At 42.1% G+C, this 12,782-nt stretch overlaps 1 protein-coding gene across 4 annotated transcripts in view; it reads right to left on the reverse strand.

Annotated features, from left to right (window-relative positions):
- Positions 1-12,782, reverse strand: part of LOC123579255 (cadherin-11) — a 152,423-nt gene that overhangs the window by 135,588 nt on the left and 4,053 nt on the right. For 2 of the 4 annotated variants that reach the window (XM_045442971.1, XM_045442973.1), the window contains exon 2: positions 680-761. The exons of the other annotated variants lie outside the window; for them this stretch is intronic. The gene's annotated coding sequence lies outside the window, so the exon portion shown is untranslated. The remainder of the gene's footprint in view (positions 1-679; positions 762-12,782) is intronic. 4 annotated transcript variants of the gene reach the window in all.

Raw genomic sequence — 12,782 nt, forward strand, 5'->3', positions numbered from 1 at the left:
GTGCATGGGTTTGAGCCCCGTGTCAGGCTCTGTGCTGACAGTTTAGAGCCTGGAGCCTGCTTCAGATTCTGTGTCTCCCTCTCTCTCTGTCCCTCCCCTGCTCGTTCTCACTCTCCATGTCTCTCAAAAATAAATAAACCTTAAAAAAATAAAAACAAAATTGTCACTTTTTTACCTTTTTAAAAATTGGACTACTAGAAAATTTAAAATTGCATTATTTGGCTCACCTTTGTGGCTTGTGTTACATATCTCAAGGACAACACTGGCTTGGAGAGCTATGCTCCTAGAATTTCAATTATAAACATAGAAAAGCTCAAAAACAAAGGATTTGGTGGAGAAAATTGAGTTCTTAACATACTTCACAGTTTTGCAAATATCCATCCAGGGAAAGAGACCACTATTTATGTCAATTTCTTTAAAAGGAAAGCATGAACCCTTCATAAGCAATGGTAAACTAGTCCGCATCAAATCCAAGAGAAGGTTTGGTGTGGAAGAGAGAAATGATAGCTTAGTAAACTTGAGTAGAAGGAACAGAAAGGAACAAATGGGTTTGGAGCCACTGAACTTGGACACAGAATCCACGTTGTCACTACTAGCTGCTATATAACCAGAGTAAGGTGAGCAAGTTCACAGCACCCACTTCCTCTCCGCAGAGCAGAAATAACAATACACATCTCACCACAGGGTTGTCGCTGACATTTATGAAGTGTTCACTTGGCTCTGTATATGTTCTTGTCATGCCAAAAGTATAGATGAGGAAACTGAAGAAAAAAAAAAAAAAAAGAATAACTTGTGTATTCCTGGCCACACCACTAAAAACTGGTGGCAGCAGAATCTGAAGGCAGTGAAGTCTGAACCCCTTCAGCACTTGAGCTTTTAATCACTCAGATCAGGTTTCAACGCTGTCATGAGACCTGAGTGAGACAGTGAATTTAAAGCACATGCCAAAGCCATCAAGGAAGCATCCATGTTTCTTGCTGTTTAAATCCGCAAGAGAACATTGATAGGATATAGTATGCAAGTCATTCTATGTCCCATCAGCTCAAAAGAAACCCCTGAACAGATGACCAGCAACCTAAATGAACTTTGGAAACTCTGATATATTAGTGTCCTGGAGGCTGTAAGAATTGTTGAATGTTCTGATGAAATATATTCTAAAATTCACGTACGAAATATGAAGCCAAAGGGATTTTGACCTCAGAGATAACCAATAGGCTTAAAATCAGTTCCTACATGCTCAGTATAAGGAATCGCTTACACATATTTTCCCAGTTCTTCCTCACACTATGTTGGATTTCCAGATCTACCTAGGTGGACTTAGCATCCAGTCACTATATCTTTTATTTAAGGTAAAGCATAAATTTCATAGATATTGAACTATTTATATAAAGCATTTTTGGTTTTGTGTGTTTGTTTGGTTTCGTTTTTGTAAGGATCCCAGCAGGTCAGTGGGAATGAGGCAGAGGCAGAGCCAGAGCCAAGTTATACTTAATGACTGGGGGATATTCCTAGCTGGCAACGGTCCCTAGGAGTTTCCTAAGGGGTGTCCCTGGGTCCAGCATGCCCGACGACCTTTATCTACACATCCTCACGACACAAGGTCACCTCACATAGTAACGGTCACATCTCAGTAACTACCCACCCTGGCTCTTCTGCAATAGACTTGATTATTTCTGACAAACTCATTTCTTGTCCAATTTGGTATGAAAATTAAAGTTGCATTAGCACAATGTATGTCATGTGAGTGGCAACCTCAATGCTCTACTATAGCAAACCCAACGGAGCCTTGAAAAGAGGTTCAACAATACAGGTAAAGTTACTGTTTCCAAAATAGCTGTTTTGCATCCAAATCAGTCTTGGCTGGGAAGGCACGCTTGGTGGCCTGTGGCCGAGCTGATACGATCAATGTAACTTTCTCCGAAGGAAACCATCTTCAGAGAAAATGTTAATCAAATCGTTTCCCATGCAAATGTAAAAATAGGGGGAACAATACTAGAGATAATATCAATATTTTCAACATTAAGCGAAGACAGGCAATCCTTGAAGAGCGATGCTATTTCCATGAATTTAATCAATTCACATTCTTAGCCACAAAGCTTTTCTTACTTGCTTTTGTTTTTACAACCATTAATTTAAATGAGTCCGGAGATAGGATTTGTAGGTTCTTTGCCAGAACCTGAGAACTAAGTCCTGAGTTCCCAAGGGCCTATCATCAATTTGGTTTTCATTGTCCAAATAAATATCTGAACCCCAGGAGCTGGATTAAGAAGAGAATAATAATACATGTATTCTCTGGGTCAAGCAGGGTAGCCAGAGATGTTCTTTTTTGTTTTTGTTTTTGTTTTGTTTTGTTCAGTTTTCGGACTTTTAAAGCAGAGCTCAGCTGTTCTTCCAGATCCCTCCTGTGGGGAGGCAATTTTCCGTTCTTTTTTTTTTTTATTATTAAAAATTTTTAAATGTTTATTTACTTTTGAGAGAGAGATCAGGTGAGGGGCAGAGAGAGAGGGAGACACAGAATCCGAAGCAAGCTCCAGGCTTCGAGCTGTCAGCACAGAGCCCGGCAGGGCTTGAACCCACGAACCACGAGATCATGACCTGAACCCAAGTCGGACGCTTAACTCACTGAGCCACCCAGGCACCCCAGCAATTTTCCATTCTAACCCTCTTCTACAAAAGAGAGAACTTGAGTCTAGACAAGGGAAGCAAGTTCCCATCTCTTGTCTCACAGTGAGTTGGTTAACAAAGAAGGAATGGGTAAAGATGAATCAAAGAGGTATAGAAATGAAAATGTTTCAAGAATATTAGAGCAGACATAGAAATACCAAGCACAGAGACCATGTGGCCTTTGACTCTCTGGGCAAGACTTAGTCATGTTGGTGTTTGCAATTTCATTTGTTCTTAAGTCCTGGTTTAGAGTGATAAATTTGATGTCTCTTAAAATCCAGTATAGATGATTCTTTCAACTCTCAGAAATCTGGGTCCTTATTAATATGCCTCAGTGAAGACACAATGTGACTCTCTTCTCTCAGCTTTTGTATACATTGTACCAGGTCATGGCACCACACAGCAGAAAGTGGAGAGTGTCCACTGATGGATAATGACTAGGCTTATATGCTTTCTCTCAACACCCTCTATAAACACCACTGTAAACTCTGGCTGCAAAATAATCGATCCAAAGTGACACTATTGGGGCATCTTCATCTATGCCAGGGCTGGAAAGGAGCCAAAATTTCAAAAAAACAAAACAAAACAAAACAAAACAAAAAAACCATGGAACTTGGAAACACAATTTCTTTTCTCTGTAACACATCTTTTTAAGTATTTAAGTCATATGAGCACATTACAGAAAGCATAATATTCTGTGTCATCTTCAAAGCATCCTGGGTTGGGAGAAAGCCAAGAACCCATCAATCTTAGAAGCATTAGAAGTGTCCTAGGAAAAGCTTTCTGGATCTTTCAGGTTCTGAGTTCAAATCCTTTGCCACAATCTGTGTGATCTTGTGGCTCCTGTTTATGAGGTTGGAAAGATGCAGTGACATAATCCTTGGAAGGCCAAGTCCAAGGCACTCAAGATGCACTTCGCCAAATATCCATCCCAATTTCTCATCGATGGTCAGCAGCAAGTCTCATGAATCTACCCCTGGAAGCCTCTTACCTCTGTGTCCCTACAACAGAGCAGCGGAGAACATGGGATCCGTGTTCAAATCCCTGTTTGTCCACTTATTAACTGTTGAAACCTGGGGAAAGTTGTTTGACTACTCTGAGTCTTAGTTTCTGTGTTTTATAAATGGGGATCATTATAGCTTCTGCGTCACTGAGGTTGTAGTGAGGATGGGTGGAGATAATTTATGGGAAGTGCTGAGCACAGTGTGTGCATATAGTAAATGCTCAGTACACATCAGCTATTGTGATAATGCTGCCACCCTAGGCCCTGCTTCATCATCTCTGCTGTAATCCCCTACCTGCTGGCTTCCCTGTTTAGAGTTTCTGTTCTTTCTAGTAGTAATTCTCAATGCTGTTCCAGAAATCATTTAATAAAGCATTGAACGCATCACTCCCTTATTCCCAACCCTTCAAAGGCTCCCTAGGGCCTAGGGAATGAAGTCCAAAGCTCTGAATCTGGCATTCAATGTACTCCACAGAGTCCCAAACTTCTTACCCTGCAGGCATACTCTGTCCACTATCACCTGCTGGCTACTCTGTCTGGGCAAATCCAGCCTGTGCTACGCATCCTGGTGTTTCTGTTTGCATGGCTTTCTCTAGAATGCTGAGATGTGACAGCTGGATAGCACCGAGCCAAAGGATTTGTGGGAGATTTGAGGGCCATATCATTTTAGAGCTGGAAAGGACCCAAAAGGCCACTTTACAGATGAGTAAACTGAGGTTAATTGGCTTGCCCAAAGCCACACAGCTATTTATCAGCAATGTCAGGGTGGCACTAGGCTGGTCTGCCTACAGGGAGGGAATCACCAGGCAGCCTATTAGGGAAAAATTGTAAGCAATTGGCAGCAAACTTGCTGACAGGTGATCTTTCTCCACTTCAGAGAAATGGGATATTAAGCAGCCAATAAGAAAGGAACACAGGCACGCCTCTCTAAGCGCAAACCGGGTGCCTCTCTGGCTGTAATGCAGGGCACGATGGCAATGGGGTTGATGGGGAGAGGGCCGCTGAAATAATTCCCTAGGACCCATCCCTTACTTCAAAGACACATCCTCTCAGGCTGCATTAGTCTCCTGACTAATGCTCCCAAATGCACTGCCGAGATTTGCTGAAGTTGAAGATTCTTTGTGATGTTTGCAGTAGGAGCGGTGATGAATAAAACACAAGAATCACCAAGGCATTATTCCGAAGGCAAGCGTGCCCAGCTCTGCTACATTGCAATTTCTACTCTAAGATAATAATACTAATAGTGACACTTCATTTATATAGTGCTTCTTAGGTTCTCAAGAATAATATAAAAATGAAAACGGTATCTTCTACCACAGCTGTGTCTATACATGAAGCAGATAGTGGAGCAAGGCAGTTCAAGAGCAACCTCCTCACAACTCTTGGGATATTTTAGGGCAAAGTGTTATGAATTGGAACTGTTTGCATCAACAACCTGGTTTTTCAGCTTGGGTTTGGATTTTAAATATATTGTTAAGTAGACAAAACCTTTAAATATACATGTTTTAATAAACAGATAATATGATGTTGGTACCTACTGACATAGCTGCCCACCCAGCTTCACCTGGTTGGTTAGTCATCTGTGGTTTGTGGTCTGGATTTGTGTGCATGGTGAGCAGTCAGGGAGTATTACATAGAAATTGGCATGCATGGCTCCAGGAGTCTTGAGCAGCTTGGTGATAACTCAGTCGGGTGTGGGCAAGGAGCTTCACCAGCCATGAAATCAAAGCCATTCTATGTTCAACTACCTGGTCCATTAGACACGCTACAGAATGTTAGAAGCTCAGAAATTCTGAGCTTGCCCTGAAGGCTTCACTCTCTGGAAGGGCGATGATGATTTCTTTCAAAGGTGGGTCAGGAAAGTTGTCCTGGGATGGTATGAGGCCAGCTTCAGAGGCAGCAGTTACCTGTGTGTCTTTGCTGCCCCATCTCACCCAGCTGTAAGCAGGCACAACATCATCTAATCATCCTATCCTTGGGCTAACACAGAGGTCATGCTGTCAGGGACCTGGGGCAGTCAGATCCGCAGACCAGACACGGTCATGGATCAGGTGGGTGTGGGCACCACAGCTATCCTTGCTGGACATGGGTAGTTACAGTTTACTCTACCATTCCAGTGGCCCCAGACATCAGATAATGGTACAACCACTGCCACAAAAGCCAGAGTGAGTTCTTCATGGCCAGTGGTCTTACGTGTGTGTGTGTGTGTGCGTGTGTGTGTGTCTGCATGTATGTAAGCTACTGAATCTAAATTTAAAACACACTGGGAGGTTGGAGCTGAGTCTGTGTTCTAGCTTCCAAGAGGGCTAAGGAAGCAACTCTTTGGCCCTTCAGGCCTCTGGAGTACAAGTAGTGTTCTTTCTATAGAGAATCTTCTTGTGAGCTATTCTCCAAACACAGGACGGGGGTTCCAATACTTTGCAGCCAAACAAACAAACAAACAAGCAAACAAGATGACAAATGTGTGCTACAAGGAATGACTAACATGTAGAATATTGTATTCCAGGCTGAAGAACCTCTGAAAAGGAACTGTCTTGTTTAATAAGATTCTTCCCCTGCTCCTATTCTGGGTATTTTTATTGCTGTTATTGTTTTGTTTACTTTGGTTTGGTTTGTTTTTTGTTTTTTGTTTTTACCAAGAAAGCTTGGTGACAGAGTAAAGCCAACTCATAGCATGAAGCTATGAAGGATGACAGATGTTCTGGATAACAGACTAAAGATTTAAACTTAAACACGTTTTGGGAGACTGGATCCATGGACTGAACCTAACAATATGAAATATAACCAAGATAATAGTAACAGCTACCCCATTCTGTACACTGTTTTAAGCGTATTTATATATTAATATTGTTTAATATCAGAGCCACCCTGTAAGGGAGATATTACTAACACAGCACATGGATGGGTAAACTGAGAAATGGTAAATTGAGTTGCAGTCAGACAGCCTGATTCCAGAGCCTGTGCTAACAACTGAAGGTGCCTGTCATGTCTTTCGTGCACAGGGACAGGTGGGGAAATGTGACTTAACAGCAGCACGTAAGGAAAAACAAATAAACAAATAAACTGTGGAGCATAAGTCCTCTGGGTGATGTGACTGGCAATAAAAGCTAATGTAATGTAGCCTCGGGCTGCAATAAAAGAAGTGTGTGGAAAGGAGTGGATAGTCCAGAGTTTAGCCGTCTAGATTTTTGTCTTCAGTCCTCCGAGGAGGGCTGGAGCAAAAAATGAATGAGGTGTTCACTCCGGAGATGTTAAAGCTGGGGAGAAGGCTTCCTGGAAAACAATAAATACTGAGTAACTGGAATGTGGAAAAAGAAGTACATCCATTCTGCATGGCATCAACAGCTTGTATTAAAGAATATAACCTCTGGGGAGACACTTTGGCTCCATCGAAGGAAGGATTTCTAATAACGAAAGTTCTCAATGCCTCTATGGTTTGCACCGGGGGTAATGTATTCCGTATCACTAATGATACAACAGCCATCATCAGGACATGGTAGCCACAACTGCTTTCCTTCCCCGGACCATCCTGGATTACTACACTGGTTGTGACTTGCCCGTCCTGTGCCCACATTTGTTTATTCTTCCTTTGCAACACTTACTGTTCGTGATCTTGAGTTTTTATAGACAGACATAGTATGTTCTGCACCACTGAGATTGCTGCTTTTTTAAGGAAGGCCTTATGATTGACTATTTCTGTGTGCCCAGCCCAGAGCCTTTCATTAAAGTAGGTGACAAACAGATGGGTTTGAACTTGATGTCAAACTGAACCCTGCCAGTGAGTCCTGTGAATGCTTACAAGGGGTGGCAAGGTGAGATGCCACTCTACTTTGTTAACTATGAAAACATGGAATAAAGATATTAATGATAATGACTATAAAGTGGGAAAGACCTGAAGGCCAAGGTCAGATAGTACAGTTTGCAAAATATTACCATAAGACATTGGATTGGCTGACCATGACTTCTAAATAAAGATTCATGGAAAGGCCCATACTTATGTACCACAACTTAATTACCTAATGACATAACAGGTTGTATCTTTGTGTGTGTAGACAGATAGATAGATATCTAGATAGATAATGGAGCTAATGATATGTTTAAATAAAAATCAGACCACCAATATATCTACTCTAAAAAACAAACAAACAAACTCGTTTGTAGATAGCGGTAAGAGACTGAGTTAAGAGCCAAGATTGCCAAATTCTTGCTTCACCTGCCCTAAATGACCATGTGATCTTAGGCAAGTCATGCTTCCTCCCTGGGTCCCTGGACCCTCATCTCTAACTGAAGGTTGACAATTCTGTTGATGACTTCACACATCAGATTCCTACTTGGTGAAGTGGAATGTCCACTCCTCACTCAGGAAGTACTAGGCCCTATTGCTACATAGCAGTTAGACTGTACAATGTAGAATCTGAGAGAAGGTGCCACATGTGAAAGGGAACAATGACATAATGGAGAGGAGTCTGGAAACTATCTCATCAGATTAGCTGAAGCACGGAAGGGTGGACCCTCCTGATAGTGCATAAGTTTGGCGTGGGATGCCTGTGTTTTTCAATTACTGGTTGTGGAACACCAGGAATGTCTTTTTTGTTTGTTTCTTTTTTCTGTACGATGTTAGCAATAATCTTACCTGTTCAAAAAGTCACTGTGGATAAGTCTCATATACAATGTTCTTCGCCCAGTGACTGAAACTAGCTAAAGCCTCCATAAATGCTGGATTTTAACTATTATCTGATACTGATTTTCAAATATTTGCAGGGCTGTAAGGAAGAGGAAAAAGTGACGGGGAGCAGAGGCAAAGACTAACTAACTACTGGGATAAAGTTACAAAAGAGGTGTATTTTCAGTCCTCTTCTGATGCGGGATTTTAATGAACAGATTTAATGGATCACAGCTAGTGTGATGGGTTCCCTGAGAGGTAGTTAGCAGGCTGTCATCAGGACATGTATGAAGATACAGGATTAACAGTGAAACAGAAAACATGCTGGGAGGATAGTTATACCAGAAAATCTCAGAAGTTTCTTTTAATGAAGAAGGTTTGGGGTCTTGTAGGGGCACAGGTCTGAGCAGTCAGCTCAGCTCTCGGCCCAGCTGCTCTTCTCTAGAAAGCCAGGGAGGCCCCAGCTTGCAACATGCATCACGTATAGTAGAAAACCTCTGGGCATGTGGATTCAGGACAGACTGGGAAACGCAGCTTTCCTTCCTCCAGCCACAGGAGCTTAGACAAGGGTCCAGAGTCCTCCTGCGAGTCAGTTTCCCCCTTTGCACAGTGGAGATGCTCCACAGGATGAGGACGTAGAATAAATGAGGCACGGCACCTGGCACACGGTAGGGTATGAAACAGTTGGCTCTTCCTCCTTCCCTTTTCCAGGCAAACACGGGGAGGTATTTCCTTTCAGGAAATACTCAGGAGAGACTTCAGGCCTGGGGTAGAAACACACGACACAAGAAGGCTACAGATGGGACAGAGCAGGACAACCTGGAAGCGTCAGGAGCCTTGGAAAGCCCAGCCCGACTGTGCCACGGAGCCGGAAAACAGTCGGAAAACCATTAATGGCTGGTGGGGGGAGGGCTCCTGTTATTTTCAATGCTGTACCAAATCACTGTGCTTCTGCCTGGACCCAAAGAGGACCACAGGCAGGGCGAGAGCTTCTTCAGTGCAGTGTCTTCATGAGTTAAAATGGTCACTGCTCCACCCCCTTAAAATCCCAAACTACATTTACCTGAAAAACAAACAGGAATATGCTTGAAATGGAGATGATTTATCAAGGGGCTAATTATCATTTAAGCTAGTCTGGAATAGTAATGAGCCCCTTTTAAATGAAAGCAAACCTTGTGATGAATATCTCCACATCGCATGCTTAGCAAACTTTCCCAGTAAGATATTACTTCGGGGCAACTTACCACAGCAACCCATATGTAAAAATGAACAGAGAGAAAATGCAAAGGTAGGAAGGAGGCAGGCACTTTTCAGAAGCCATAATTATCTCTAAAATCTCAACTGCTTCTTGAATATTTTAAATGGAAGAGGGATGGATCACTTAAACTTATGAAATAATTCAAAAAAAGGCAGGCACTAATAAACAATTCATCCCTAATTGGGAGAGGCCTCAATCTAAAGCAAATGTTCAGTGCAGGATTTTGGCCTAATAATTATAAGGAAGAATTGCTACCTCCACCATTAGTCTATAAAACTCAATCCCAGGTCTGAAAGGACAGAAAGGGCTGAGCGTTTAGTGTGGGCTTATCATGAATCAGACACTGCACTCAGTTTTCATTTTATCATTACAACAATGCTAGGACATGAGTATTATTATGATTTCTGTTGTTACAGAGGAGGCATCTGTGTCTTAGAAGTTCTGTTGCTTATTCTTAGTCACATACCCTGGGAGCACTGGAGGTGCAGGTGCAAAGAATCAAAGTGCTGGGCAGGGCTGGAACTAGGGTGAGTCAGGGGAGGCATGGTCCTTGGGCACGAAATATAAGGGCTTGCCAAAAAATGCAGTAATTGACACGGATACTATTGTAATGCAATATTTGAAAAATCATACTGAACGGGAAAAGTCCATGATGTGCAAAAATATCAAAATGTCAAACAAAGACAAGGATCTTACTCTGCACTTATACGTGGCACCACCCTCCTCACCCTAATCCCCTGCTGACCCAATAGGCGGTCTAAGCCTCGGGGATGACGGAAGTAGTCTGAGCCTTGAGGATGTGATCATGGGTAGCACTTTCCGGAGATCCATGGAGGGGGCGGCCGCACAGTACATATCTGATAGGCCTAAGCCTGCCTTCTTCCATGCTGGTTCTTACTGAGAATAAACGCCACTGGTGGTGTGGATGCTACTCGAAATTCTCACTGTTTGCCCTCACGGACAGAGCTTAATGATGGCTGAAAGAGATCTCTGCGCATCTTAAACTAACACAAGGAGGAGCCTCCACACTCTGGATGCTATGTTAGGTAATCTTCAGAATGTGGAAGACACCGTGTCCAGAGCCATTTTCTTCCAGAAATTTCTACAAATTCTTAATTGTGAAATCATGCGAGTACAGAGGACCACATCATGTGGATTTCTGGCAAAGAAAAGAATTCACGGAGGAAGTGAATGTAGGGTTTTCTTCACCTGCAACAACCCAAAAAATTTGAGAAGAATTCACAATATCCTTTGAGGATTGTTCTCAGGGCCAGAAAGCAATAGAATAAGAACCTAGCCACTGTTTACTATGGCCTGTAAAGCTGTTTAGGCCAGCTTTCCGGATTCAGCACCTCACATGGGTTAAAGGAGTAGAGAGAGACAAAGGCAGGGGGTTGGGGTGGACGGGTGTCACCAGTACTTGGCCCGTCAGGAGAAACAGCACCATTCATCTCTCTCATGCTTTTTTTTTTTTTTTTTTTTTTTTTTTCCTCTTCCTTTTGCTCCTTTCCTCTCTTCTCTTTCATCCTTCTATCTCACTTAATATCCTGGTGTACGAGATTCTGTGCCGGAGCAGAAACTTTAACCGGACAGATTATGAGAACAATGATTCATCTCAATAAGAATCCTGGTACCCTGCAACAGTCTGATGACTAATTAAACCAAATAACAATGAAATTTTGCCTCCAGTTCTAACAAACATGCATTATTCACAAGCACTTACAATTTAAAAGTACTTTCTTTTTTTCGGGTTAAATAAGCTGTCCGGTGGTGAGTGAGCATTGGTTTACAAAACACTTTGTCTTACTTTCCACTGAGTTACTTAATACTCCTTCCCATAATCCATTTGCATTGATTCCTTCTTCATCAACTGCCTGCACATTCCAACACACTCGGAGATACACAGAACTGCACTGCTGACTCACCAGGGAGGCAATTGTATTCAGTTAAAAAAATAAAATTAAGAATCCACTTAGGACAGTACTTATTTTTTTATTAGAGCTTTCCTCTTAATTATAATATAGTGTTAGTATCTTTTTTACATTATTCTTCTGAACTTTCATAATGACGCTATCAAACAGTAACAAATATAAATTTGGGCAACCTAAAATATGCAATTTAATCATAAGCAGTAATTTCCATATCACTGAGGAGGAAAAAAAAGTCAAGGACCAATCTTGAATTAAATTTTACTCTCTGCTAAATTTAGGTTTTTTTACAGCAATATCAAGAATGGTTTAAAGGTAACAGTAAAACATTTACAGTTACATTAAAACTCCATGCCCCAAAGTGTTTACCAAAGATCATACTGCTATTCGTTTTTGCAAATTAGAAATGTCTTGCAGATGTTTTAAAAACCTCTTGAAAGAATAGGCAATGATACCACAGTAATCTCACTAATATTTCTCTTCTTTATTCATTCGCTTCCCCTCGGAGTCTCAAATGATGCTTTCTAGCAGGGGGAAAAAAAGCCAGAAAATCCTCCCAGATCACTGTCTTACTGAGAGCTGACCTTGTGTATCAGGCACCCCAGCCCCCAAGCACCTTCTGCTCAGATAATCTCAAGTTACAAGATTTTTCCAACTTTCTAGTAAACTCCAAGATGGGAAGAAGAGGCTGAAGGTAAAGGATCCACCCACTAGAAAGATGTTAATCCTGACAAACTGTTCAGGCGGTAGCCTGAACCACTGCTAGATTGAATTCAGTCTCTCCTGAGAGGGCCAGACAGGGATGGTGGTAACAAAACCGCTTTTCATGGTGCCCTCAAAAGCAGATGGGCCCCATGCAGAAAGTTGGAGAAGGGCGCCATTGCCCTCTAGTGGCCAGAAGTGCAATCTTCCGCGAAGGAGCCCATTTCCAGAGATGCACAAGGCTCTCAATGTCAGGGTAAAATTATAGCAGAGAGATGTCTAATTATCCTCCTCGAGTGTTTTCTTTAGTTCTTTCTGCCCATAGAAGAGGCTGTGGATGACTATCACAGTAATCCTGATGGAATCCTGATGGATTCTTAGTACTACTGGTGTGCCAGAATTTGCCTAACTTTCTCCAGCTTTTTTTTTTTTTTCTTTTTTAACATACCTGTTGATGTCTGTCCCCTAGCCCATATAGACCAAAGATCTTTACGTATTTTAGGGGCAATAACAATGGATTAGAAAAGTTGAGAACTCACATGCTTGGCAGATATAGAATGTGGG

This window comes from Leopardus geoffroyi, chromosome E2 (assembly GCF_018350155.1).
Source record: "Leopardus geoffroyi isolate Oge1 chromosome E2, O.geoffroyi_Oge1_pat1.0, whole genome shotgun sequence".
NCBI lineage: Eukaryota > Metazoa > Chordata > Mammalia > Carnivora > Felidae > Leopardus > Leopardus geoffroyi.